The sequence below is a fragment of the Harpia harpyja genome, chromosome 14 (genome assembly GCF_026419915.1).
Source record: "Harpia harpyja isolate bHarHar1 chromosome 14, bHarHar1 primary haplotype, whole genome shotgun sequence".
NCBI lineage: Eukaryota > Metazoa > Chordata > Aves > Accipitriformes > Accipitridae > Harpia > Harpia harpyja.
Genome location: NC_068953.1, coordinates 10,095,576 through 10,118,012, shown reverse-complemented (window position 1 = coordinate 10,118,012; position 22,437 = coordinate 10,095,576). Strand labels below are relative to the sequence as shown.

At 42.3% G+C, this 22,437-nt stretch overlaps 1 protein-coding gene across 3 annotated transcripts in view; it reads left to right on the top strand.

Moving 5' to 3' along the window:
• Positions 1-2,107: 2,107 nt before the first annotated feature.
• CD7 (CD7 molecule) overlaps positions 2,108-22,437 on the top strand; it is a 199,558-nt gene continuing 179,228 nt past the window's right edge. The window contains exons 1-2 of one of the 3 annotated variants that reach the window (XM_052808181.1): positions 2,109-2,213; positions 8,414-8,525. The gene's annotated coding sequence lies outside the window, so the exon portion shown is untranslated. Of the gene's footprint in view, positions 2,218-8,413; positions 8,526-22,437 lie in introns of all 3 variants that reach the window. The other 2 variants (XM_052808183.1, XM_052808182.1) reach the window with 2 other exon arrangements.

Below are 22,437 nucleotides of genomic sequence, written 5' to 3'. Positions count from 1 at the left end.
TCACTGTTCCTGCGCCCGCTCGCTTGCTCTGGGCTCCACCACACCAGACACCGGCGTCAGACACACCGGGAAGGTTTTGCCTGCATCGAGGCTAGGACAGGACTAGGGCTGAGACTCCCACCCAGGAATTTCCCCAGATGACCCCATCTTGCTCCCTGGGAGCATCTGTGGTGTCAGGCTCTTGGTGCTCCTCTGCTGTCCCCAACAGAAAGGAGGGCAAAGCCAGCTGAGGTGCTGGGGACCAGGGCACACAGAGGAAGAGCAGGAGGAATGAGGGAGGTAATTAAGAACTGGCATACTGTGCAGTTAGGAATGGGGTAACAAGGTCTGGGGTAGCATTAGTGCCTACCCCAACAGCTCCCCAAAAGGGTCTGTGACTCCTGAGGCACATTCACCCCCAGTGTCTGGCTCCTGCCAGGCCAAAGGACTGGAGTCCCTGCCTTCGGCACTTGTCCATAAGCAGCTGCAAAACAGGAGCCTCCCTGTTCCCCTTGGCTGGCTGTGAGGATGACAGCTGATGGCTGCCTTCGGAGATGTGGTTAGCCCTGGGCTCCCTGGGCTTCAACCAGAGCTTCCCTGGCTTGGGATAGGAGGGGCTGGGTCCTGCAGACAGCCAGTATCGGGGTCCCTGTGGTGGATTGCCTAATTGTTGCCCTCTCCTTTTTTTTTTTTTTGTTTTTTAAAGTTATGAAATAACATAGCAAAAATCTGTTTTACATGAATTCTATGAGTTCCCAAGTCAAAAGTGAAGTAGTGACAGAATTAAGGGGTTTCCTGCAGCCTTTGTTGTGTATATGGACATTTCTTTAATACTTCTTTCATGTAGTTTCAGTAGTTCCTAAGCCCTGATGCATTTGCTCTCACTAGAGATGTCCCCAAACTCCATACAACCCAGGATTGGGCTGACACTTAGTAGGAATACATACATTTGTGCTTTGCTAAACTATCACCTTTTCAAAGTGCCTGTAACTTCTCTAGGTACTTGTTGCACTATCTAAGGGTTCCAGCATCAGGATAGTTAAGAGTTTTACTTCCCACTCTTGTGTTTACTTCGTTCATCCTCACTTTTAGGAATCAGGCTCACCGCTTTTCAGGGACTTTACCTTTAAGTTCTGGAGCTGGTGATACCTTAAATAGATGATTTCAGCTCATTTGGTTTCATTGAGAAACCAATCAACCCAAATCATCTTCAGTGATAAGTAATGAAACTAAGTTCAAGCATTTCTCAGAGTGTTTTCCTAAGGTGGTTGTCTGAGCCCAAGCCGTGCTGCATTTATAGGACAATTAAGGTCTGAAGCTCACTTGAGACCTCATCAGCAAGGTAAGAGAGTGCTAGTAATTATTCTAATTTTTCAAGTCAAGACATTTGTTTGGCAGAATGGCTCTGTGCTTCCTTTAAAGTTACTGCATCTCTCTTTTTTTCCTAATAACTAGGAATATGAAGGCTAGATGCTCAGTTTGGTGTTATTTGCTCTCCTGATCATGTTATTTCTCAACACAGAAATACAAATTTGCTCTTCCTAACAGTAAGATTTATTGCTGTATGTTAACAAGAAAAAAATGCCATTTTACTAAAAGTTCAATTTAGATAGTCCTGAACAAAACCCAGTCTGGATGGTAGATTCAGGAGCGGCAACAAGTGTAATGTTCACCTAAGTAATACAAATGTAAAAATGATGGGACTGTTAAAATAGTTGGCCGCTGTAGAAGCCAAACATAATTCTGCATCCTCAGTAGGTTTTTGGCCTAAAGACATTAGGCTGGCTGTTTGCATTCTGCCAGGCTCGGAAAACGTATTGCTGATGTAGTAAAAGAGTTATATTTTCACATGCATCAAGCAGGCAGGTCTCTCCCTGACAGCAGTGTCCTTCTCTCTCCCATTGAAGCATAACTCTGGCGTGTGCCTGTATCGGGTTCTGCCAGCTCATAACACGTATTAATCACTGCAAATTACTTTAAGGCAGCCTCTGCGTGGATATATCAGGAGAATTGATGTGGAGCCTTTAACCTTTGAATCACTTGTTCATTTGTGAACCCAGCTGATGTTAACTCTGAGTTAATTATTGTCCCATGGCTCTTGGGTGCAAGCTGTTGGGGGATTGCAAACCAATTCCCAGAGAACAACCAAGCACAATATAAAACCACCAAAGTCGAAGCTAACGGAGCTGGCCTGGGATTAAATTCATCATAGAGAACAAACTTGAAGCAAATTCGTGAGTGAGTAGGGGGAATGTACTTATGCTGTTTCTTTTCAAAAGATAATGGATGATTTTAAGTGTCATCACAGACTTCTCTCATTAGGCTAAATTCACTTGAGAGTGCTTTTCTATTCAGAAGATCATCATGTGGAATAGAAAGTACTCAGCCACAAAGCAAGCTATAAAAAGGTTAATGATTTTAAGGCAAAGTTAGATATAAGCACTGATAATGTTACAAGTTGTGTTATTCCGTTTTCTGTGGCAATGCACATCTGTTTCTTTCATTTCAATGCAAGTTTTTGTCTCATAAAAGAGCTCTGAGTTTGGGAGAGGAGTACTTGACTGTGCTTTTCTGCTGGACCTTTAAAGGCCTGCAGCCTGGTACTAGCACTTACATATTTGAGCTTTTGCCTTCTAGCTTTGTTTTAGGAATAATAAGCAACTTCACTGATTCCTAGGTGGAATTAATGGGTACTTCTCCCCCCCCCCCCCCCCCCCCCAAAAAAAAAAATCTGATTCTGTTCCTTTCAGAGGTCTGGGTTCAAAACAGCTCCTGCTGCCTTTTTAGTCACCGTGTCTCAATGGAGACGATGATAACTTGGACAAGGAGAAGAGTAGGTTATTACATCAGACTCCAGGCCTGATGAGCTGAGGGGGCGGAGGGGAAAAAAAAAAAGGAAAGAAGAAACTCTGCATTAATTCTGTCTAGCAGCCTCTTTCATAGGGATTTTTATTATGTGTGGTTTGTATTGAGGGAACTGAGGCAGAAGAAAGACACGTGACTTTGTCACAGTTGTAAGGAAACCCAAGTTTGGGCTGAAGATAAGCCTCTAAATGCAGCTCCTGTCACTCCATATGAATGAGTCCTGCGCTGAGCATTTTTCATGCTGCCCATTGAAATGAGTTATTTCAGGATAGGTGGTTCCATCAAGACTCTGATGCTCGTTCAAGGCTCCCAACAAAAGATGGTGCAATGGAACTGTGGAGTTGGACGATGGATGAGCCAGGACCAAGGCTGGGGCTGCTCTGGTGTCGGTGGCTTTTTCCGGAGTAGGGAGTGCCGTGAGCAGGAAGGAAGAGTTTGCTGAGAATAAATTTGACACAGTGGAACAAAGTGTTCCCCTTAAATGTGTTCTCCAGCCAGAATAGCAGCAGCGTTTCTGCCAAGCAAGGGGCCTGCTGCAGGAACAGTTTGGCAAGGGCAAAAATAAAGCCAAAGCAGCCTGATAGTGGGTGGCTGGATTATGCAATCTTTCTGATATTCAAAATTCATTATCTCTTGCAAAGTGTCTCTGAATGAAATGGAACGGTAGAGCAGGTAATTCTTTTTATTTTGTTTTCTTTCCTACAACCCCCTTCCAAATGTTGTGCATTTAAACACCTCCATTCAAATTCTTGAAATTTAAGATGTAAGAGTGGGAGGACAGAGCTTGTAATGAAACCCTCATCAGGAACCTGAGGGCAGGGCTAGAAAATGAGCTATTGCAATGTCAGAAACTCTTGGATTTGTTGAAACTTGGTCCTGGAAGGGATGAGCCAGAAAGGAATCCTAAGAAAAGAGGAAAAATATGATATCCTTTCACTTCAGTGTGCTCTTTTGTAAATGTAGTCATTTCTGGGATAAGTATCAAGATTTACAACTATTCTCAACACTGCCATGTGGGATGAATGAGCTCCCATGAATGGAAGAATCATCATGTAGAAATCAGTGTGGTTTTGCCTTGGAAAGAGTGATCATAGTTCAACAGTTGTGCTCGACTGCTTCTACTGTTTCACTGTGTACAAACAAGAATCGTCTTCTAGTTGCGTGGCTTGCAAATTAAGGAAATCTGGCTGATTTTGTTCTGACTGGGAGTAACTTTGACCTCACAAGGTTGAATTTTAATATTAGTTAAGGTGTATTTGAGAATACATCTGTCTTGTCCCTCTTGCAGTCTTATTCTAGGAACAAGGGAGGACTGAGCTTGGATTACAGATGCCACAAAGATGTCAGAGCTGAAAGAAGTTAGAAGCCAAAAGTGCTTGTAACAGTCTCTTGTTGACTTAGCCAGTATGTTCTGGAGCCCATGAGAGGTGATTAAAAGCCCATGGTGATGTTTTGTATTCTAGTGCTTTTCAAAGTACATCCCTACTTTGAAGCAGACCGTTCCCATGAAGAATCTTAGAAATGCAGTCTAACGTGGAGCCAAAGGCTTGACTCTTCATTAACCAAGCCCTATAATGATATCCAGCATAAATGAACTCAAAGAAATAAGTAAGAAGAAACAGCATACTAGGTCTGAATATTTACTGTATTTCCACCCCTGAGCATTAAGGAGTTTATGTGGACTAAAGGCTGGTATTGGTGCACTTTGCCCCCTTGCCTTTCTTTTTGGGGTTTAAAACATCTTGAAATTACACTCCCAACTTGCACAAGTGAATGAGTGTTTACAACTGGGGGAACGTGCATGATACCACTACTATGTCAGAGTCTGTGACTACAAGTTCTGATGTGAAAGTGTCCTGCACAGAGTAAGAGAAACCACTTTTGGCTCCAAACCTTTGCTGTTCTAAAGCTGGTTCCTTCTGGTGGCTGTTGTCAGAGGAGGGGAGCCTTCTGGGGTTTTGATCCTCTGACTTACTGTGTAAACGTGGACCAACTGCTTCCACCTTCTGCGCTTCCCAGAGCAGTTCCTAAACAAAAGCATGCTTGCTATACATTCCTAGTGCCACTTTGGCAATGCAAGTATTGAGTTTTCCGTTTTCCTTCTCTGGATTTTGTTTCCTTTCACCTTTTAAGTTTCTTCCCTTTTCCCCAAAGGAGTACTTATGTTCTCAGATTAAAAACAGAAGTCTGTTCAGTTTTCCGTGAAGGTTAATTTATTAAAAATATAGTTTTAGTATCCTTTTGAAATGGTATTTTCCATATAAAAATATTTATTTTAGTAAAACCACATCTTTCTGATGGAAAAATGTCTGGGCATTAAAAAAAGTCAACCACTGTTTAGTAGCTTCAGTATATAAATGTTTCTATGGTACAACTATGATTTTATGGAGTAAAGAAATTACAGATAACCGGTTAAGTTCTTCATTTTAACTAAAGTTAATTAATTATATGATTATTTTTAGCTAAGGTATGACAGCTTCATGCACTCGAGCCTTCCTGTGACCTTCTGAATCCTAGAAATGTTAGTGTTTAAACTGTAAACCATGGGTGTGTTCAATTTTTTTATTGATGTGGTAAAGGAGCAGTGGAAGCTAGGTAAAAGCTTGCTAAGGTTTTGTGGCAAACTGCCCCTAGACAGCTAAGCTGTAGTTTGTAGCTGCTCGTTACTAGATAATGCAAGTCTGTGGTGGTCTGAATTGGAGAATTTTAGACCTCAGGTCTCAGGAGCCAATCTCTCTGTCATTGCAGGTTTCCAGAGCACTGGCTGCAAACAGGCATGAGAAGCCTGTAGTAAAAGCTCTGAAACCAGCCTGTTGGGTTGTGATGGCCTTTGACAATCAGAATGCTTCGAGAAAGAATTTTGTTAGGGAAGGAAAGGAAAAAAAGATTATTTTGAAATTACTTTTTGTTGTTTTGTGTTGAAGACAAGAGGGGGAGACGTGTTGTTGAGGGGGTACAAAGTCTCACTTCTCTTGAAGTCCATGCTGAAGACCAAATCCAGTCTGAGCTGATAGCAGGTTGTTTTTATTACAGGGCTAGCAGTGTTTTAACCTCTCTCTCCTGGAAGAGCATTTGGAAATTGCCGCTCATATCTTAAATGAGGCTATTAAATCCCATAATCCTCTCCAACAAGGGTCCTTGTTTCAGGGGTCTATTAGCAAGAGCCAGACAACCCAGTAACCCTCAGTCTTAAGGAACCATCTCTTCTCTCTTGGTGATCTGGATATAGCTTGCTTCCTGCAGCACTCTCCGAGTCTTACTCTTCCTGCTCGGAATGACTGTCACGCCTTCTGGGGCACTGGTTTGGGGTTGTGTGGTGGGGTTTTGGCAGCAGGGGAGGGGCCGCTGGGCAGCTCCTGTGAGAAGCTGCTCGAAGCTTCCCTGGCCCCAAGTCAGACCCGCCTCTGGCCCAGGCCGAGCCCGTCAGCGATGGTGGTAGCGCCTCTGGGAGAACAGATTTAAGACGGGGAACCTGCAGTGAGTAGGGGGATTGGAACGTGAGAGAAACACCTATGGAGACAGCAAAGTCAGTGAAGAAGGAGGGGAGGAGGGGATGCCCCCGCAGCCCCTGGTGAGACGGCAGGCTGTCCCCCCCCCCGGCCCATGGAGGGGAGCAGGGGGGCAGATGCCCACCTGCAGCCTGGGGAGAGAGGAGCCCACGCCAGAGCAGGGGAAAAGTGAGGAGTCCTCCTCCTGAGGAGGAAGGAGCAGCAGAGCCAAGGTGGGATGAGCAGACCCCAACCCCTGTTCCCTGTCTCCCTGCGCTGCTGGGGGGGAGGAGGTGGAGGAAATCGGGAGTGGAGTTGAGCCTGAGAACAAGGGGTGGGGTGGGGGTAGGAGTGTTTTAAGATTTGGTTTTACTTCTCGTTATCCTTGGTTTGATTTGATTGGTAACAAATGAAATTGATTTTTGTTTTTTCCCCAAGTTGAGTCTGTTTTTTGCCTATGACCACAGCGGGTGAGTGATCCCTCCCTGTCCTTGTCTCGACCCACCAGCGTTTCTTTCTACTTTCTCCTGCCCCACGGTGGCCTCGTGGTGCTTTGGTGCTGCTGGGCTCAAACCACGACGGGCACAAAATCCTTTCTCGAATTACAGGAATCTGTCGGTCTCTCGCATGCCTGTCTCCTTACAGCACTACTGTGAATACAAAGGGGTACCCGCTTCCTGTTTTGCTCCTAGTTTTTTCCCTTACAGCCATTGCTAAACACAAATAATGTATTTATGTGATGCAATGCTCAGTGACAGGCATGCAGGGTGTTCCTGTATGAGTGCAGATCTACTCCATTTCTGTGTCAAACCCTAGTGTGACCGTGATGGCAGAGAGCTGGTGGGATCTTTCAGAAGATGGGAAGTGATTCTGGAGCTGATTCAGTGGCAGCACATGAAATGACACTCAAGTGCTGTGTCCTTTGCATTTTTAAACAGCAGAACAGGTGACTAAACCAACGCAGTGCAGCTGATTACAGAATAACTGGTTTATTCCATATATGTAAAAAGAGCATTGTCCATATTGCTCCTCAGACACAACGGCCAGTCTCTGGCACCTTTGCAAACCCAGCAGAACAAGTACAAGTCCGCAGCTTGCAGAGCTGTCAAAGTGGTGTTATTCTACCCCTGTGCACTGTGTTAAGTAACTGAGGGAGAAAATGGTTTTAATTAGACTGCATACAGATCTCCAGTGAAGTAGATTTTAACTTTCAAAAATCAATAGGTAGAATCAATCTACAGTAAAGATAAAGTCTTTTACTGATTAAATATCACCTCATCCTTCTTTGAGGACAAAATGTTTACCTCTTTAATGGTTTGAACTCTTAGAGAGACTTCCAGGAGGAAAGAAAAAAGTGTGAAGAAAATCTTCATTTTCTTGGTATTTGAAGGGGTAATCCTATCATACCTCTTTCTGCTCCCAGCTCTGTAGTGTATATTCTGATTAAAAAGCTCAACCTTCCAGATCTTTCCAGATTTGTATAGATCATTAGGAAAAACATTAACTGCTGCCTTTTTTTTTTTTTTTTTAATGCTTTCTGGGTTGCTGGAGTGATGTTTCCAAGCAGCTGTAGGCGGAGTTGTGGGTTGCATGGCAGTGTGAAAAGTCCTTCATCTCAATGCACTGCCTTTTGATATATGAGCATGAATATTTCCTTCTGCAGTGATGTTGTTTGTTTTGCAGAAAACAATACTGAGAGAAAGAGAAAATAGGAGGTTTTCTCCCAGGGCCATGTCACCCAAGGCCAGACTAGAGCCTGAAGTGTGGTTACAAAGACACCAGCCTATCTTTAACCTGTTGTCCCTGCCCTGCCGTACAATTTGGAGACCTTGTCACAAACAAGGACCGCAAAGTGTTGTGTGATGTACAAAGCTAGAACCAGAGAGCCTCATTTGCACAAATCTTGTGCTCCCTCCTGCAACCCATGCCTAGCAAGTTAAAAGCAAGAAAAGCCTCCTAGCAGCACCAAAAGGGAAATAATCTGTTTTAGCACAGCAGAAAGCTTTCCTGGGGGGCTGGTTACAAGCTTCAAACTTGTAGGTGGTGCAAAAAGCTTCATGCCAACCCATTTTTAATTGCAGCCCATGAGGAGTCTCCCAAAACTCAAGGTAGATCTCAAGCCAGATGCCGTACTGCTGGCTGGCACCAATGCTGGAGAAGGGACAGCAGAGGAAGGATGAGCATCAGCCACTGGTGAGTGAAAGCTGCTCCTGACCACCTCTCCTTGCAGAGGGTACCCGAGTGTCATGGGAAATGCAGCAGATAATATCTGGAAGTACAAATGCATCTCGAGCATCTCACTGGTGCAGAAAACTGGTCCCTCCTTTCTTTTCAGCAGGAGGTGATCTTGTCCACCCTGACCTTCTCCCTGCTCTCTGTCTGCACTAATTAGACCAGACTTTGAGGTATCATGCCTTTACATTGGTGATGTTAGCATATAATTTCTAGTAATTCAGCCAATTGTTTTAAAAATTAACCTTTAGTACCGTGAGCTCCTCTTACAGAGAAATGGTGTCGATTCCTCATTGGTGCAGTGAAAAGCTGCTGGCAGCCGTCGCTGCAAGTTAGTTCTACCAGGCTGATGAATTTAGGGCATTTTTCTCTGTTGCAATTAAAATACAGGACCTGCTGTATTGTTGCACCAGTGGCAACAGCATGCAAATAACTGTGTTGATGCAGCAGTTCAGCAATCATCCTGAATTTTTTCTGGATTCAGGTTTCTTCTATCTGTCATATGTCTTAAAAAGAGAGTGATAAAATGGAATCTGTAAAATCACCATTTTGGATTTTACATTACCTTTCAGTTTGATAAAACTAAGAACTTAGCTCAGGGATATTGCATTGTTCGTGGCTCTTGAAAGCAGAGAATCTGGACTATTTATTTAATTGAAATGTAAGCTGTGATACTTCACGTGTTACACTGGTAGACAAGTTGTGGGCTTGGAACAAGGCCATGTGTTTGCACTAGCAGGAAATTAAAACTGCCAACTACAGGCTGATACTATGTGCTGGTGAGTCAAAATGTGATGACAATAGAAGCCGTGTGTTTCAGAAACAAAATGTCAGCACTGATTATGTTTTTCCCTGTCAGCAAAAGAGGGTGCCAGTTGCTGAGAAATGTGATCCATTTTAGGTTATAGCTCCTTATGAATTTTTTAAAGAAATATGATGCGCATTTTCATGGATAAAAGCCCATGTTAATTATTTTGAAGGTCTTGCAGAGAGCTCCACACTATCGTTGCACGGTGGTGCACACAGCTAGAGAAGCTAGTACCCTATGTGGTCACCACCACTGATGCATCTGAAAGTGTCATGATCTTTAATTTGCTTAAAATTTTTTTTTTTTTTAATTCTCTGTCCTTGACATGTGCAACTGTGTGTGTGCTGTGCTTGGAATTTTGGAAGTGGATGTTAGGTGGTATGTTTCTAGACATCAGTGTCAAGAAATGTTATGTGATCATCAAGGTGGGGATTGGGGGGGGGGGGGGAGAATGTATTGTGAAGGAACAGGAATACTTGTTTTAATCTTTGCACTCTAGCAGTTATCACAATAATTGGGAGAAACAACAGAGAATTGCTTAATTTCTCATCGTCCCTTCCTCTCTCTTATCATTGTGGAGTAATAAGAGAAACTGCCAGAGAAAGGTCACTGTCAGCAGTGCATCTATAGCAACCTGCAAAGATGGGATTCTCTCTGGCTTTATTTATTGGGGGCAAGAAGAGTTCAAGATGGATATGCTGATGGTAGGGTTGCTCTGGTAGGAAATCTTGAAGGAAGGGGAAAAAGTCATGCCAGGAGCAGGCTAACTTTACTAGGAGTAAAGTTTGTTGGTGTAAGTACGTTTGTTGGGAGCTGGAAGAGCACAGGATCTCTATGCCAGCTGAAGGTTAGCAAACCCTCCCTGTGCCCATGGCTGCAGCGGCAAAAATAATTTTGTGAGCCTGACAGATTTTATTTGGCACCCTGCTATAAGTCATTGCTTACTGCCATATGCTGTCTCTGCAGGAAGAGAGATTGCTGTATATTTAAAGCAGTAGTAGGAAAGCTTTTCTAATGCAGATGAGGCCAAGAACTAAATTTCAGGCTTTGAGCTGGATTGGGCCAGGTCCTTGGGTCTCCTGAGGACATAAGGTGGGCTTGGGGCAAGGTGGCACCCCTGTGGAGACCATGGTTGTTTATGCTCACCAGTCCTTCACTAGGATGTGCTATAGAGCAACTTTCCTCAGCATGAAATTCACTGCAGGAATAACTGAAATGACACATGTAATTCTCACTATTTGTTTAAAATACTGCTTATTGTAGTGGGAATACTACAAGCATAACACGCTGATAATCTTTTAAATCCAATTCTCCCTCTGACCTAATGGACCATTTTTGATGGACATGTTCTGTTTTAACAGCTGAAAGACTCAAAATGACTTCTTGTATTCCCATCCCAGCAGCGAGATTCCTGGGAAATGTGTTAAATTGGCTCTTTACTAATCAGATAGAGGGTGAATGAAGACAGAAATTATGTTGCAACATCATTGCTTTTAATCTGATTTTTAATAAGTGGAGGAGTAGATTTAACAGTTCTGTTCTTGTGAAAAAACTTACTCAGTTTACTCTTAATTCACACTTCAGACTTGCCTGGATTAGTCTTTTCACTGTGTAGCAGCTTTTAATATAGTGACAGGATCAATAAGGGAAGAAGGTTTGGTATATGCCACTGCTTGTCTGTGTGCATCAACGCCCAAATGTAAAAAAAATTGTCTAGAGATTTTTGCATTCTTGTTTCTAGGTGGCAAATTTAAGAGATCTTGAAAATTTGTTTGAAAATTCTCTAAAGAATCTGTTTTCTTTGAGGAAATGCTCAGAAAAATCTAAGTATTTTGCAGGAACACAAATTTGATCTGATGTGCTATCAAGAAATCATGATATTAAGACATAAATTTCAAAGTAAAACTCTCTTTAGGAAAGTTAAAATATTGCCTTTTTTTTTTTTTTTTCCCCGGTCAGTTCAGGAGAACCAGTAGGAGTTGACTAAGCCTGAAAGTCTGTATTTTTGGCTAGTCCAAATTTAAAGGGGCATCATCAGAAAATGTGCAGCACTGGCATTTAGAAATTCCTCATTTTAATAGGCATTTCAGATTAGTCATCAAAAACTTAAGGCATATAGTGAGGATTGTCAGCAATACTTAATGGTGAAAGCCAGCTGTTTCCATTAACTACATCATTAGATTGTCACTTAAATATTAGTGGGCGTCTGTGTTGCATTTTGAGGAGCTCCAGTAGGATACCATTAAGACAAGATTCTCTGTCTGGCCAGAGAAAGGAACTCTAAATACCAAAGCCAATAAGCACATATTTTTCTGAAACTCTCCTTTTCTGAATGCTTTGAGATTTGCGCAAATAGCCCGTGGAATTCGCACTGGGCCAGCTTTGCTTTTCATACCTGAAGACACCGTGATTGCCTTCCTCTGCTGCAGTGTGTAGAGCTGTCTGTTGCCTCGTCCTTTCGGTCCTGCAGACAGTAGGATCTGTGCCATAGGCTCTTTTTCTTTTCTTTTATTTTAAATTCATCTGGTTTTCTCTCTTCTGCTAGTTTTGGACTCCTGTTTGGGGAAGAAAACATCTTTTAAAAATTACTCTGTTCTGGAGGGATCTTGCAGGGAAGACAGCAGGAGTTACCTAGCTCAGTGCTTCACTCCTGCATTAAAATTCACTCTGGAACTGGAGGAAAAGTACTCCATCCCTTTTTCTGTGCAGAAAGCCCAGAATCTCAGTGTGCCGTTGTGATGCCAATACTTTTCCCCTGGAAACCTCAGTCCAGGCTGTGGGTAAAGACTAACTCAGCCTGGTTTAGGGTAGGACAAAACCAAGCAGGAGCACCGAGGTGTGGGAATAACACCTGCCCAAGCATGTAAAGTGTCCTGCAATCCCTTTGCATATTTCTCATCTAATAAGACATAAGTTTTTGCAGAAATTGCTGATTCCCCTTAACTCCCTCTGTTGCTACTGACACTGATGCATATCATGGATGCTATATAAATGTTCATCTACTCATAATAAATGAGGCAACAAACTCCCATGTTTCCCTGGTGCCCGAGTTGCTTTTAGTATAATTTTTGTTCTTACGATGCTTTAATATGAAAATATCTTAATAGAGGGTATGGAGAGGTATCACTAATTTCTTTTGGTTCTTTTAAGTTTGAAGATGGTCTGTCACAGCCTCTGTTTTACTATTGCTGACAGTCCCACTATAACTACAACCTTAAATTTACAGCTGGAATGGAAGGATGGGGGGAAGACTTTTCAGTGAGAAGTGGTGCAAAAATAGAGATTTGTGTATTCTGGAAGAACTTTAGGGATTCTGATTTCTAAAAGAAAAAAAAAAATTAATAAAAAAATTTTTCTGGCAGCAAATGCTCCCAGGCTGCTGGCACAGGCAGGAGCCAGCACACCCAGGACAGATTCCTTGTTATCACAGTTTTCACTTTCTCTGTCTGAAATATCCAGACTTGCAGCCCAGAAGGAAAAGAACCAGAATGTAGAATATCAAAGTGTTCTGATCATTAATTGTGCCTCTCCTCCTTGAAATGACATCCTCACAACTGCCAGAAAAGTGGCACATTTTAGCCTGTTCTCATAAGAAAATGAACCTCTTATGATCATATGCTCCACGTACATCAGCCTTTCTGACAGTTCCCCCGGTAAATTTTGAGTGCCTTTGCCAATTTCAGCTAAAGTGAACAAAAATTTCTGAAATGCATGGTTTGTAAAAATAGACAGCAGTCGAGGAAAACCCAGTTAGAGGACACATGGAGGGGAAGAAGTATGAGTCCAGGATTTTACTAGGCTTTCAGGAATCTACAAATGATGGAGGTGGTGTGAATCCCCCAGCTGCAGAAAAACTTCAGTACGAGTTTGTTGTAGCAGAAGACACAAAACACTATCTGGGACAAGGCAGGGACTCGCTCCTCTTTGGATTGTCTGGTGTGTAGTAAGCAGGACCCTGACACAGCAGCTGCAGCATAATTCTGTATAAATGCTCTGAGATATGACTTGCAGGTCCATTGCAAATGAGATTTTACAACTTTTGGCAATACTGGAAATACTTGTTTACTCTAACAGCATAGATAATTTATTCTCCAAACAGTACTCTTTGGGTTTTTTTTGCTTAGTCTTTTCTCCTCATTTTTGGACTGCATTGCTTCCTTAGCCCTTCACTCATGCTGCTCCCATGCCTGTCCAGCTCACTAATTGCATTTCTTCCCATGCTATTGCTTGGGATCTTCTGTGTCAGCCTGAATCCAAGCCCTAGCAGTCTGAAATCAGAAAAATGTAAGCACGTATGTGTGATTAAAGACTTTCTGTAGCTCCCAATGATATTCAAAAACATTTGCCCACATGCATTCCTACAACTCATAGGATGTATGTTATAGCTATGCACAGGACATCTTGACAGCTTTTTCTCTGTCTGTGATTATGTGAGCTGATTTGAGCTGTGGTATCTCTAGCTGTAGTCTTCAGTTTGTGCCTTGACTCTTGTGTGAGAGGAAAGAAAAATCACTAACATGAAACAAATCATGAAGAATGAAAATTGGGAGATCTCATATTAATAAAATTCATGGTGTTCCTGGATTTACTGCTGTTGGATCTTGAGGAAATCACGTCAAGCTGATAATGATCTCCTTGTATGCAGCTTCAAGAGTAAGAGAGAAAAAAATCACTGCCTACAGTGGTCATCAGAAAGGGGGAGATGTGGACACGGGCAGTGTTGGCTTCTTACTGGCTTTTGGCCACATCGTGCTGGGGCAGACTGCTTCCCCAGTTTAATTACACAATTGTTGGTAGAAAGTATTTTCAGGTCTTTGTTTAAAACCTGCTGCCTTGTAGTTTCACTTGATGTCCTCTAGTTCATGCATTGCAGGAAATGGTGAATAGTTGGGCAAAGGAGTGGTTTGTGGAAAACCACTTCTCCCATTGACATGAAGTTATCCTATCTATGTCCTTCACCCGTCAGCTTTAAAATGTGAGAGCACACAGTCCTTAATGGAAGAAGTGCTACTTGGCATCTTTTTAGCTCAGAAATGAATGCAAGTTCAGCTGATACCGGATATCCGACCACTAGCCTGTTCTCTGACAGTAATTTTCAGATTTGGGTGGCTTTAGCCTGCTGTCAGGCTATCAGAAAAGATTTGTTTCTCTCATCACCTACATAGCATCTTCTTCCCCCCAGGTGCTGGGTGGGATGCGAGGGCAGCAGCAGCAGGGGATGGCTTCCTGGCACTTCTACTCAGCACTATATAACAGGATTTTCACAATCCGTTTCCTCTGCATGCTGCTCTTTAGGGAATATTCTGCCTTCCTGCAGACATGCAGGTTTGTGAGGTGTGGCAAAGGATTATCTCTTCTCAGATACTGCATTTGCATTCTATAGAAACCATGCTAGTATTCTCTTACTGCGTTTGCAAAACACCCACAAGTCATAAGAAATATGAATTCTATTCTAAATAGGACAGAGGTGATTAGTAAAGTTCATACTGGTGCTGGTTCGCAAGCAAGGAGCTCAATTTGCTCAGCTTTTGAAGTCCAGTGAAGTTTCTGTGGTCTTCAGTGGAAAAATTGGGACTGAAAAATTGATTTTCTAATTGAGACCTTAATCAAAGAAAAATGAGGAAGCTTCAATTCACTTCTCACCCTCACAACAATAAGGATGCTAACTGCCAGAAAAATGTTCTAGTGATTGTATCGTGTTGGTCCTCATAAGAGGCAAATGCTTTAAGTGGAATTATGGTAATGATGTGATCATTGTCTGGGCTGGCTTAATGAGTTTAGCAGCTGTTGCAATATTAAATACTTTGCACTTAAGAAAAATACCTCCTGTTCCATTCCAAAAAGATCAGAAAAAGCTGATAGAGCCTTTGCTATTGTGCTGGATACATCACGTGTAGTTCTATACACTGCCAAAATAACTGCTGGGTTGGACACTGCAGTCCTCTGGATTTGGCAGCTTTGGTGCTTCAACATAAACACAAGAATAGGCTCTTGGAGGCTGTACTCTGAACTGATTAATAAATTGTATGAAAGTTTGACAAATCAGGGTGGGAAAGTGATTGGAGTGTACATTATATGCATGTATGTGTATAAAAAAAAGTGACTTGAGAGTGTCAGTCTTCCATAATTAATCTGGGCATTGGGGGTGTGTTGCAAAGAAAAACAAGGTGCGATGTGTAGGGAAGAGGCAAGGAGGCTCCATATGGAGAACCTGTCACTGGTCTGGTTCTGTTAAGCCATCTCCAGTTGCTCTGTTAGATGGCAGAGATGGCTCCAAGGACACTTCATCGGTGGTGCTAGTTTGCCTTCTCCTGGCAGTGCTGCCCTGGGGATTGAGAGCTCTGAGAGTAACTTTCTGTGTCTTGGCTGGTATCCTGCATAGGTGAGGGAGAGGCAAATGGCAGGTGGTGATGGAGAAAGCTTGCACGGCTTTGCTGGAGAGCTCTTCTGGACCACACTGAGTCCAAATGAGCATCACAGGGTCTGCTGAAAATACCAGGCGAGGGACAGAAAACACGTGCATGCAAGGAATTCCAATTTTAATGAAGTTTCTTGTTTGAAAACAAAACAGTTATGTAAGATTGTGGAAATACTCCTTCATTTTGCCTTGAATAGTTTCAAACTAAAATTGAGGGGGGTCTCAGTTGCATGAGTCGTTACTAACATTGGGGCTCAACTATGTGATATTCTGCAGAATGAAGTATCTCCTGCTGTTGTACCCTGTTTTGAATGGGAGTGTTCAGTTCATGTGCCTTATTGCTTGGGACTTCTCTTCAGCACTAATTGTCACTTTAAAAGTGCATAATGTAAATGCTCCCACCCTCTGTCATTTCAGTGTAAAGAAGCCAGGTCAGGACTGAGAATGGCATCTTTGGGAATTAACATTTTTGTACTGGAAATCTGAAATTATTTTCCAGGCTGTTGAAATTTAATTAGTTTTACTGCTTAATAATGATGCTCTGTATCTTCTGTTAATCCCTAACAAAAATTAATTCAAACATCCGTGACTTCTGCTGGGAGATGTGAGTAAGAGCTACTTACAATTTCTGGTATGGTGAGAGAAGCAATCATTTTGCCCTCATCACTGGAAACTCATTCACAGTCTCTGAAAATGTTGAATTTTTAAGAGACTTGCCTAGAGTGTTAAAGATATTTGGAGTATTAATACAGTAATATGCTTCATGCTGTGGTTTGCATGACAAAGATATTAAAGGGTTAAGGAGTATGCAAGAAGTCAAAGATATGCAATAGATCATAACTGAGTTTGGAGAGTCCCAGAAGTCAAGTGACAGCGGTCTGATTCACAGCATGTGTCTGTCTAGACATGCACTCTTTTCTTCACACCAGAAAAAATGTCAGGTTTCATCAGTACCTGGGTAGAGATCCAGGCATGAAAACTGTAACTACTTTGCAGAGTTTTGGCACACAGGGTTTATTGATGTGTTCAGGTATTTGTTCTTATCCTACTGTATATGCTTGGAAATGTGGCAGGAGACATAGAAAAGACATACTTACTTGTTATATGCAGTAAATGTTCTGCCTTTTTCATTTAGTCAATTAAGATGTTGTTTGTAAGTACAAAATGTTTGTTCTAGACAAACTGATATATGAAGTCGAGCTGGGGCTGCATTTTCCAGGAACAAACAGTCCCGTGGAATGCATACTCACCATTTGGAGCTGGGAGAAATGTCAAATGCAAGTAGATTTTGTAAAATCTCTCCAGTTTCTCAGTGTGCATATCAATGATGGCGGTTTGTTTTTTCATGATAAACTCACTCAGCTATTAAATTACTGGAAAGAAATACACCACTTCAACAAAGATGCCTGAATGAGTCATGTGCATTTATAAATATAAAGGATGTCATTATGATTGGTTTCTGGCCCTAAAGAAAAAAAAAAAAGCCACTTCACAATTTCCCCGTTGTTTCCATTTAAAAACACACACCACTTTTTTTAACATAATAAATAAATAGCACTGGTATTAAAATTCTACACATGCAACTCTGAACCTCTGTTGCTTGTCTTTAATATTAAACTCTAAACTTTTTTGTGGGCCTTTTAGTGTATATAGGTATTGAGGTGTGTGTATGTATATATATCTGAACATACTAGGACTATGCAAGGTAACTGTGCTTATATTATGTAGGGCAATATCATACATGGTACCTTTTCACATACATACAGTTTTCATAAAACTGTAGAAGCTAAACCGTGTACACAGGCTATTATTTAAAGGCTTGATAGAAATACACACAAAACTATCTTATTGGGAAGACATCAGGGAAGAAAAAAAGTCAGATGGCTTCTGCAGTTCTGGTATGATAAACCCCTAAGGCTGGGAGAGAAATCCTATTTGTTTGCTGGGTTCTTCTCCAGCAGCTGGAAGTGGAGTGTCCCTTCACATGATGGGTTAAGGGAGGACTGCCCTGGCTTGTTCCTGGTCTGTTCCTGCTTACCCAGATAGACTGCAGGTTTCCTTCTTCAGGTGTACAACTCCAATTAAAACACTCTAACCTCCAACTGCAGAGTCATATCCTAAAGCCACAGGTGCTCTAGTAGCTCATTTTTGGGCTCTAGCCAGGACATGATTAAAAAAATCCTGACTCTTTTTCCTCTCTCCCATCAGCTTTTTGAAAATCAGTTTTAAATGCTGCTTTTTGAAACTCTCCAGAGGGATGCAAAAAAGAATGCTTAATTGGTATGAATAAAACAACCTTTTCCAAAGGAAAGCAGCTTGGAAAAATGTGTTATTCAGAGTAGCAAAGGGATGGTTCTTGACAATTTCAAACTAGAGTGACTCCTGGTGAGCTCCCTGGCTTGGGTAACACGGGAGGCCAAAGCAGATGAGCACAACAGCCCCTCGTCCCATATAATCAGTGAAGGCAGAAGCAGTTTTGGCCCCGTTATGTGACATTTACAAAGCATGACACTATGTCATCTGCTGCTGATCTTGCCTGGGGGGAATTCAAGGGTGAGGTGTCCTGGCTTGAGTGAGACTGATTTGTTTTGGTTTTGGATGAATACCAAATAATTTTTCATCACGACATTTAGCCCTTGGAGATCCTTCCCCAAATGATTGATGTAGGTTTGTAAACACAGAGCTGGTCTGGGCTTGCAGCTGCCACGCAGGCGCTGCTGAACCTGGCCCTTGGACAGTCAAGTGCAGGGGAGATGCATGAGGCAGAGCGGGTGCCCCTTGCTCATCCCTCTTCAGCTGATGGTCAAGACAAGGGCTGCAGATCTGTGTTATTTGGGTAACTTATCTCTATGTAGCATGAAAGTTGTGGGATGTAGAGAGAAAACTGGGTGGAGAGAGGTCAAAGACTGAATAGTTGCAGAGACCAAATACCCTAAGGGCTGACCCCATCGATGTTAAAACTGACGTTCTTGGCCAGTTATGCAGCTACAACTGCCCTAATCACAAAAGTAATTTTTACTAGGGTAGACTTCATAAGACATGAATTCATTTGAAAGCACGTTGTTTCCAAATTCAGTCTAGCATTAACAAGAAGACTTTGTGGGATGTTTTGGTCAGACACTCTGGGAGTGAGCACTGATGTATCGGCAGCCAGGAGCAGTTTGCCTGAGAGGTGCTGCAGGTTTCGTCAGCCCGAGGTGCTGCACTAGCTATGCCTTGTGCTTTCTGCTTGTCTGAATAAATGAAATGACAAAACATCACAGGGTGGTGAGGGGACATCATGTGGCCGTGTGGTTGGCCCCGAAGCAGGTGCTGGATTGCTGCTGTTTTCAGCTCTTAGTATTACTTAACAAAAGAAACTTCATATATATGACAAAGGTAGCGAACAGGAACATGGCACTTCATTTCTTTTTAATTTTGACAAAGCGATAACATCACATGCCAAAGTGGCATGAAATTACATTTTGGTTTTTTTAAAATAAAATGCAACAACAGTGCCATGCTAAAATCCCAGGAAACTTTGAAGGTGGTGAAGTGGGGAGTGTAAATACGAAGTGCCATATAGCCCGGAAGTGTATGAGGCATTAAAGCAGTGCCTGGAGCCCTTTGGTGGCATATAAACTGTTCTGTTACATAAGCACATCTTATTATGGCTTAACTCATGGATATAAATTGCCTTCAGGCTGGTAACAGGACCATGCCTCAGCCTAGAAATGTCTGCTATTTATTTACTTTACAGGTTTGGGGGCAGTGAGAAAGCTTAGCCATGTTTAGCTCTTTCTGGACTTAATGGTTGGTCCATAGCAAAAGTCACCGTTGTATTGGCCATAAAGCTGTGTTGATGTTTGCTTCCCTACTGAGCCTTTACTCAAATCATATTTGTAGCCTCAAATTGCTGCAGTCCCACTAAGGATTTTTGTACAAATTGTAAAAAATCTGGCACAAAGTTTGTAAGATAGGCTAAGGGTGTTCAGGAATGATCAGCCTAGGTCTGGACCTGACAAAATTGTGGGGATGATACCAGTGTCTCTGGAGGAAACAGAGCTGGGAAAGGTTTGTGGCAGCTGGCTGTGCTGCTGAATTTGGGTCAGCCTGGACAGCATCTTCAGCATCTGGTCGGCCTCACTGCCTGAGTGAAATAATCATCCGGGCAGTTGCTACAGCTGGAACCATTTGTGTGAACAGCCTTTTGCCTTGAATGGGCTTAAAGCAGTTTAATCAACGTGATCCCAAGGAAAAAGTAAAGTGATACTTTACAGAGCTTCCTCTGTGCTTCTAGGCGTGAAAGCAGTCTTGGATGGTTCAGAAATGTCTTGAAATAATCTTTGTATCAAGCCAGTTCGCATATTCTGGCACACTCTCTGGTGATGATGTTGGAGCAACTGAAGCTCAGTGATGCCCAAGAGATGAGTCACTTGTTTGTCAGAGTCTCAGTGTTTCTCTGACTCCTCAGTGACACTGGCTGGCAGGACATCACTGATGTGCCTTAGGGTGCTTTGGGTGACTAGTATTTTGGGTTGGTGTAAGCTCAGTGTTCTGCACAGCATTGTGTTTACACTGCAAAACAAAGAGCTTTTAATACTTAGAGGGTCTTGTGTGTGTATATATATATATATAAAATTTTTTAAATGTCGATGTTGCTGTATATTTGCACTGAAAAGAAAGACTGAAGAACAGATGGTTGCCTGTGGAGAAGAAGTTGGTGAAGTTTCTTTGTAGCCACGGACATGCTCTGGACCTCAGACAAGTGCGTGTCCTGCCTAGATGTGGTATGACCTGCTGTGAGGGCCATCTCCAGCCCATCTTTGTCCCACTTTCCTTCCCAGTACATCACTGTGGGGGCGCAGCACGTGGCACTTACTCACGTGAATTAGGGCTGTTGACACTTTCTGATGGAATGCTGGATTTTTTTATTTTTAAAAATAATCCATATCCCCAAACCATTCTAGCTTCTTCTCAGACAACTAAGAGCAAGCTGTTCTTGGCCAAACGTGAACTTTTGTAGGGTTTGGCTGAAAAATGTCTATTTTCAATGTTTTATTTCCAAAAGTAACTTTGGCTGATAGGAACAAGAAAAGTAAGATTTTTTTTTTTTCATCTATAGCGATGAAATTTTTCATATGAAAAAGATACCTGTTGGATCTAATATGAACATTTAGAAGTCAGAGTTTGGATAAATACTTGCCCAGTTCTGTGTCTCAATAGGGATGATTTTGAGAGGTGTATTCATTGTCTTGGTATTATTATTGCACAGGGAAATACGCAGAGGTCTGGCACAAAACTCTCACCCAGTAAAGTTTAAATGCTTGCACTGTCAATATCTGCGTCAATGTGACTGTTCAGATAACTTGCCTTGAAAATGAGGGCAGAAAAAAGGCACTTCTTGGACTTGATTCATCTCATTCTGAATAGGTCTGGTGGAGATGTATGTACTGCAGTTATTTAAAGCTAGCAGAATTGAATGTCATGCGGGGTAACAGAACAATACAAATCTCTCTTTTATTCCTCTTCATTCCTCATGTTTCAATTTTCCTAGTCACCTGTCAGTTATTTGATGTCCTCAGATGACGCAGGGTTGGGCGTGGAGCACTAAAGCAGCTGCTAGGAGGTTGGTGCAATTCCTGATTCTGTTACTGGTTTGCTGGATTTTGGATAAATTGTTTGCTGTGCCTCAGTCTCTCTGCTGTAAACAGATTAAAATGTTTGCCACCATTGTGAAGTGCTTTGATTTCTACAGGTAAAATACTAGGAATAAATTCTTTTTATTATGCCTTTACACAGTATGCCTTTCTTCCCTCTTCAGCACCTGTAGTTCCTGTTTTGATGATCTCTTTATTTTCTGCTTGTCCTTTATTTTCATTCGGATGTGATGCAAGATCCCAAGGTGCAATTTTCAAATAGAATTCAGAAGGGAGGAGGTTAAATTGATACATTTTCAGGACATAAATTGGGCCTCTGAAAGATGAGGTGGGAAAGGAGAGAATTTCCACCCGTGTCCTGGTTGCATGACTCCATGGGGTGCCTGGGCTTTGGATAAAAGCTCTGCTGTGCATCAGGGTTGGTGAGGGAAGAGATCAGGAGATTTGGGAGCATTCCTGCTTCTCTTGTTCTGAAAGCAACTCTTTTTTTTGGTTGTAATCACTTGGCTAAGGTGTAGGTTCCCTGAAATCTTGTGCTATGGGTCTATCAACCAGCCAGGCGCTATTATTGCAATCCATGGCAGAGGTACCTGCCCTGGCAGCCTTCGGGTGCAGGCTGCAACATGGGTAGTGCTTCGACTCTGTGGGAACTCCTTGCTGTTGTGGATATTTGACTTTTTTTTTTTTTCTTAAAGAAACCTCATGGGATACCTGTGCAAGAGCTTTCCAAGCTTGACCCAGCCATTTGCTGTATTATCTAAGCTAAGCAAGGCCTGAGTAACAAGTTTAACCTCTGACTGACCTTCATTTGCTTTCCAACAGCCTCCCAGGTCTTAGTAAGTAAATACCATACGCACTAATTTTCCCAGTAATATGCACATGTAGTTGCCATTAATATTAATAGCAGCTATTATTTGCTACATAGACTTCTTGGTTAACTGTGTATTTATTGCAGGTTGTTTGAATGAAGTCAGAGTGTGATCACTGTTATGTAGCAGCTGCAGGCTT